This window comes from Hemibagrus wyckioides, linkage group LG20, assembly GCF_019097595.1.
Source record: "Hemibagrus wyckioides isolate EC202008001 linkage group LG20, SWU_Hwy_1.0, whole genome shotgun sequence".
NCBI lineage: Eukaryota > Metazoa > Chordata > Actinopteri > Siluriformes > Bagridae > Hemibagrus > Hemibagrus wyckioides.
In genome coordinates, this window is record NC_080729.1 from 16,304,252 (window position 1) to 16,311,433 (window position 7,182).

The following is a 7,182-nucleotide window of genomic DNA, read 5'->3' on the forward strand; positions in this document are numbered from 1 at the left end:
CATCATCATAATAAGATGGATTTATGGACAGATGGACGGACGGACGGATGGATTCATGAAGGAATGTGGGAATGAATGGAGGTATGGATTAGTGAATGAATGAATGCAAGGATAGATGGATGGATGGGTGGATGGATGAAGGAATGAATGGAAGGACAGATGAATGGGTGTGAATGGAAGTATGGATTAGTGGATGGATGGATGGACGGACGGATAGATTAAACTGGAAACAGACAAACAATAACACTGATTGCCTCAGTACTGTCACTGTTTGTGAGAGCTTCTTAAAGGATAAACATCATGTGCAAATATTTTTAACAACGTGAAATGTCATGCAACAAGACAGCAATTATAATCATCATCATCATCGTCATCATGATAATAATGAGAAGAAGAAGAAGAACCTCTTAACTATGTTGCTTGGCCCCTTAAATATGAGGGGGAAAATACATTAGAACAGGACCTGAGTTATGATACATATTAACAGTTAGATAGCAAAGTGCAGTATAAATATTGTTAGAGAATATCGCATTCAGAAACTGATACTGTTTTCTAAATCATAATCATGGCCACTTTTGCTTTGAAATGATAAAGTAACACGAGACATGTACATGTTCTGAAGAAAACGTGAGTGGAGCTTGCCGTGGCAAAACTCGTCCCCGAGTGGACCGACATGGTGTCAATACTTTTGGAGGCGACTGGTCAGATAGGGTGCCAAAAATTTTGGATGCGAGGTTGGTAGATAGGGTGCCAATACTATTAGAGGCATGTATACGTAAAGGGTGCCAATACATTTGGGGGTGAATGGATATGTGTTTTATTTGTTTTCTTTATTGTACATGAAGGGTGTGCAAACTTTCACAAAACGTACTGAAAAATCAAAAAGTACTGGGAAAATCAACTTGTACTGAAAAAAATGGTTATATACTGAAAATTTGCCAAGTGCTACAAAATCATCTAGTACTACAAAATCACCTAGTAGGAAAAAGTACAGAAAAATCTGGTACTGAAAAATCATCTACTACTGAATAGTCATCTTGTATTTTTACAAAAATTGTTTTATACATTGTTATTTTATAGCTAGGGCTTTATAGCTATAGCTAGTGCATCTAGTACTGAAAACAATAGTGCTATAGTGGTTGAAAAATTTCTTGTACTGAAAAAGTCATTTAGTACTGAGATTTCATTTAGCTTTACAAAATCACATGATCTTATAATTACAAATAAGCTAGTACTGAAAATTCATCTAGAACTGAATGATCATCTTATATCATCTAGTATTAGAAATTCATCTAGTACTGAAAATATTCTAGGACTGAGAAGTATTAAAATTCATGTAGTACTGGAAATCAGTTAACAATGAAAAAGCCACTACAACAGAAAAACATCATCTAGTACTGAAACCTAGTACTGAAAATCATATAGCACTGTAAAGTACTTAAAATTCTTCTAGTGCTGAAAATATTCTAGCACTGAAAAGTATTAAATTCATGTAGTACTGAAAATCTGCCATTAAAGAAAAATCAGCTAACTGAAAAACCTCATCTAGTACTGAAATCTGGGTACTGAAAATCATCTAGTATTAGCAATTCATCTAGTACTGAAAATATTCTAGGACTGAGAAGTATTAAAATTCATATAGTACTGAAAATCTGCTAACAAAGAAAAAGCCACTACAACTGAAAAATATCATCTAGTACTGAAATCCAGTACTGAAAAGCATCTAGCACTGAAAAGTTCTTAAAATTCTTCTAGTACTGAAAATATTCTAGCACTGAAAAGTATTACATTTCACATAGATCTGAAAATCCGCCAATAAAGAAAAATCAACTACAAACGAAAAACTTCACCAAGTACTGAAATCTAGTACTGAAAATCATCTAGCAATGAAAAATCACCTACAACTGAAAAATATCATTTAATACTGAAATCTGGTACTGAAAATCATCTAGCACTGAAAAGTACTTAAAAATCTTCTAGTACTGAAAATATTCTAGCACTGAAAAACATTCAAATTCATATAGTACTGAAAATCCGCCAATAAAGAAAAAGCCACTACAACTGAAAAACATCACCAAGTACTAAAGTCTAGTGCTGAAAAATCATCTTGCTCTGAAAAGTACTTAAGATTCTTCTAGTACTGAAAATATTCTAGCACTGAGAAGTATATAAATTCATATATTACTGAAAATGTGCTAATAAAGAAAAAGCCACTACAACTGAAAAACATCATCTAGTACTGAAATCAAGTAGTACTGAAAATTATCTAGTAAGGGAAAATCACCTACAACTGAAAAATATCACTTATTACTTAAAATAATCTAGTGCTGAAAATTATACGGTACTCAGAAGGCATCTGGTACTGAAAACATCTGACTTGGGACTTAATAATCACCTAGTACTGAACATCAGTCGTGATAATACACCTGTGCTAGGAGCCACTGTACTGTATGTAGGTTCGTTATTAGTAAAATAGAGGAAATGGGAATGACTTTCACCCTACAGTAGACTATTCCCATAACAAGCACGAGAGACGAGGCGTAGATTTCAGTTTATGGAGCGTAAATAAATGAGCGGTTAGAGGAACCAGGGAAACGTCAGGACGTCCTTTTCTCCACAGCCGGGTTTGACATGCCGAAGTGGTTTGCTGTTCATTACTCCTCGGTTAAGCTTCGTCCCTTCGGAAGGACATCTCCATGGATTTATTATGGGATGTCTGCACTCAGCTGTGGTACCTGGACCACCGGGTTTTACACACACGCACACACACACACACACACACACACATGCTGTTTTTAAGTGATTGTGGATAAGCTCAGAAACCACTGCAACTCTGACCACAAAACTGTGGTTACTGAGATTAATGGATGGATGTATGGATGGATGGATGGATGGATTCATGAAGGAATAAGGGAATGATTAAAGGTATGGATTAGTGAATGAATGAATGAATGAATGAATTAGTGGATGAATGGGTGAATATATGGATTTATGGATGGATGGATGAAATTACAACATCCCATGATAAAGGAATAAGGAAATGAATGAAGGCATGGATTAGTGGAATGGATGGATGGATAGAAGGATGGATGGAAGGATGGATGGAATAAGGGAACGGATGGATGGATTAGTGGAATGGATGGATGGACGGAACGGATAGACGGATGGGATTGATAAAGGGATAGGATTGATGAAGGGATGGATGGATGGGATTGATGATTGGATGGATGGATGGATGGATGGATGAATAAATAAAATTACAACATCCCAGACCTCACGTGGGGTTTTATTTCTTGCATTTTGGCCCATGATCTATAAATACACATTGTATTTTGTTGTTGTTTGTTTAAAGGGTAAATCTAGAACCCTAAAAGATTTGGTTTGGGTTTCTGCTGAACCCATAGAAGGTTCCTTACAGAACCTTACAGAGTGTTTTTCTATAAGAAAAGATTCAAAATACCTCTTCAGCAAGGAACGACCATCTTGCTAAGAAGCGTTTGAATCGTACAGTATGTCACACACACACACACACACACACACACACACACACACACACACACACACACTACAGAACCCATTTTCCCACATAGCCCCCTGTGACTCCTGCCATTAATACAAAACTAATAGTTTCACCACTGAGGCCTGACGTTGACTGAGTTTAACTGTCATTTACACTGTTTACTGTGAGCAGATTTTCTCCCAGCTTGGGCTGTCCTCCCCTGACTGCTGCCTTCACACACGCTCCACCTGCTCGCTCAGCCTCATTCTCCCCTCATTGCCTAATGGGCTGGAAATCGCCCGTGTCACCTCTCATGGGCCGAGTGTAGAGCCAAGCTGTTTTCCTCAGGCTGCTGCTTGCTGGGGCGATGAGGCCCAGCTGCTTCTCCTTCCATGCAGAATGCAGACGCTGTCGTTCTAACAGCTTCTCATGCACTTGGAGTGCTGCAAGTCACAAACTAGACCTTTGACGTGCATGTTTATGCGATGAACACGTAAAGTACAGTATGTGTTCGAGATTTCTCTTCTCTGATACAGATTTTCAGACAGAAACACAGATATCAACTCAATTAATCCAGGAAGCTAAGCATGAAGATGATTGATGATATTATACTTCATCTTGGAATGATGCATAAAGTCACGCTGGAGTGTATTAGCTATAACAATATGGTGATAGATAATATTTTCACCAATTTCTCCCAGATGATCAACTGGAGACCATGCAGTAATATAAGATATTCCCGCTGCATTACATAATACATGAACCATCACATGGCTTCTATCTAATAATTCATAGCTACGAGATATTTAGATTGTCGCCTCCAAATATTATCTTGTGGCCATGCCTTATTAAAAAACATACACCAGGTCATCTCAGCATCTCTGTAGTATTTAATCCAAATGCTTCATTTAAGGTCCTGCCATCTAAAATTCCCTTACTCTTCAAACTTTTCAAACACGTCTACTTATACAGCAGAGAATATACACTGACCAAGCATAACATTATGACCACATGCTAAGTATTGTATTGCTCTATTTATCTACAGTATGTTAGCCTGATTTGTTTGCTAATGCCAGGTTAGACTGCATGGATTCCAGTAGCTAGGCTTGGTTAATGGCTAGGCAGCAATCATATTCAAGCTAATCAGTTATTTACAAGATGTTTTACTCGCCGATTATTAATTCATTATCAGACAATGTAGCGTTAGTCCAGTGAACATATAAAGGCCAATGGTGTTGCTTTTATAAAATGGATTTAGATAAGTTATTTTTCACCTGAAAACATGGCCTGGTTTAATGTCTTTAGTTAAAAACATTTGATTGCTAGTTGGGAGCTTTCGAAGTTATGCTACGCTAGTTTTGCTAGTTTTACTATATATAAGCATGCAGTCTAATTTGGTCACATGACCACACACTGGAGACAATTTCAGGGCAAAACATAAGTATTTATATCAGACGTTATGATCACATGTGTGATTTTTTTTTCCCCCCAACCTTTTTGTTGTGTCTAAAAAATGCCATAATTTTTGTCAAGATCTCGGAGATCATGGAGTAGCTTTCTCGCATTGTTTTAACCCTCTCTGCTCTTTTAGCCTCTTCCTTGGCTCCAGAAAACTTTTTCATCTCCACGGAGTCCATATGATAAGGTTGTGAGCGCAGCCCTGTGCACCCAGGTTTCCCTGCAATAATATCATTTACTTCTGACCCTGAAGCCAAAGGAAATTTCTCCGAGCAACAGAAAGAGGTCTACCGACTGCCATCAGACCTAATCTCCTACACAGCTCTGAGAGTGTCATGACCTTCTGTCCTGCAGTCGTCCTGCCGTATCACACTCCAATTTCTACATCTTTTCCCCTCGGCTGAGAGGGAACCATTCATCTCCAACCCCGCCAGCCGCAGATAAATGAGTCCAAATTGAAAGCCTTTTGTGATTTAATGGTGTTGAATTTACTCAAGTCGCCAGCCCTTTTGTTGCCTTTATTTCATTTGCTGCTCAGGAGAGCGCACTATTTTTCAGTCACTTGAAAAGGCAATTTTCACGTTCACCACTCCGGCTGTTGTGTGACAGTTGTCGGGGAAGAGTGTTTCAGTCACAACATATCGAGACGCATAAAAAAACCATTCACTACACACATGCATAAACAGACCCACACACACACACACACACATATACAAACATTATACAGTACATACTTGAGCTTCCTGGTGTCTCCAGGTTCAAGATACTTACACATTTTACTGTTTGTTTAGTCTAGGTTTATTAATCTTCTCATTTTCCTAATAAGAGAATGGACAACAATGCCGCTTGTCTCTCCTTGTCCTTTCTGGCTGATTTGTCTCTACTTTTGTTTGGGTCCTTGTCACTACTTGTAGCATGAGGCAGTACCTGTAACTCAGTCAGGTTTCACAAGTAGTCCAGCTCCTCCAGGATGCCACATCCATTCGTCCCTTCATAAGGAGGATTGGGGTGTCTCCCAGCTTGGGTTTTTTGGGACATGGAGGAGATACCAAGAGACGAGGAGAGCTGGACATGGCCATAGAAAGGCAACAACTGAGCAGCAGGACTGGTATCTCCTCCAGTGTGTGGTGAAACAGGAAGAGCACTGCCAGAGCCCCTCTGGCAGGTTACTGGTGTGCATGTTTCTTAGCAAATTGTCATGAGGACCCAACATGCTCTAGTAGGACCTGTGCTCACGGCCCAGCACTGTGCAGCTTAATTTGTGTTTGACGGAGACCATCGGAATCGGCAGATCTACCAATGGCTCTTCGTTCTCTTCACGGATGAGAGAAGGTTCACACTGAGCACACGTGACAGACGTGAAAGAGTCTAGGGATGTCATGGGGAATGTTATGCTGCCTGAAGCATCATGCAGCATGACTGGTTTGGCAGTGGGTCAGTGAGGGTCCAGGGAGGAATTTCCTTAGAGGGTTGTGCAGGCCTTCACATGTCGCTCTTACTGCTGTTAGGTACAAGGATGAAATCATCAGAGCTGTTGTCAGACCATGTGCTGGTGCAGTGACCCCTCGGTTCCTCCTAGTGCCTGGCCTCATGTAACCAAAGTGTGAAGGCAGTTTTTAGATGACGAAGGCATTGATGCTATTGACTATCCCTCACATTCCCCAGACCTGAATCCAACTGTGAATCACGTTATATATCGGAGCATCTGAAGTACTACAGAGTGTCCAGGAGGTCACTGATGCACTGATCCAGGTTTGGTAGAAGATCCACCAGGACACCATCCGCAATCTGATCAGGAGCATGCCTAGATGTTGTTAGGAGAACATACAGCCACATAGGGGCCATACACACTACTGACTTCCAGTATGATTGCTGTGATGAGATAATGCAAGTTTGGATCAGCCTGGAATTTCAGTTTATGATGTAGATTTTCGATCTGATTTTGAATTCAGCCCTCAGTGGCATGATGAATTTGGTTTCTACTGACCACATCATTTCATCCTCATCAAAATAAACGCCGACTAAGTTACGTGTACGTCTGGGAGCCGTTCAGAAATTGTTTGCGTCAGTGGAAAGCCAAGCGAAGTCAACCAAAGCGAGTTTACAAATTATTTTCAGTCAGTAAAAGCTGTTTGGAAAGAGTCAACCCACGATACCAACGTTGCCTTCGGCATGCCTTCAAAAGCTACATGACTTTTCAGGTGTTTTTTTGTTGACAGATTGGT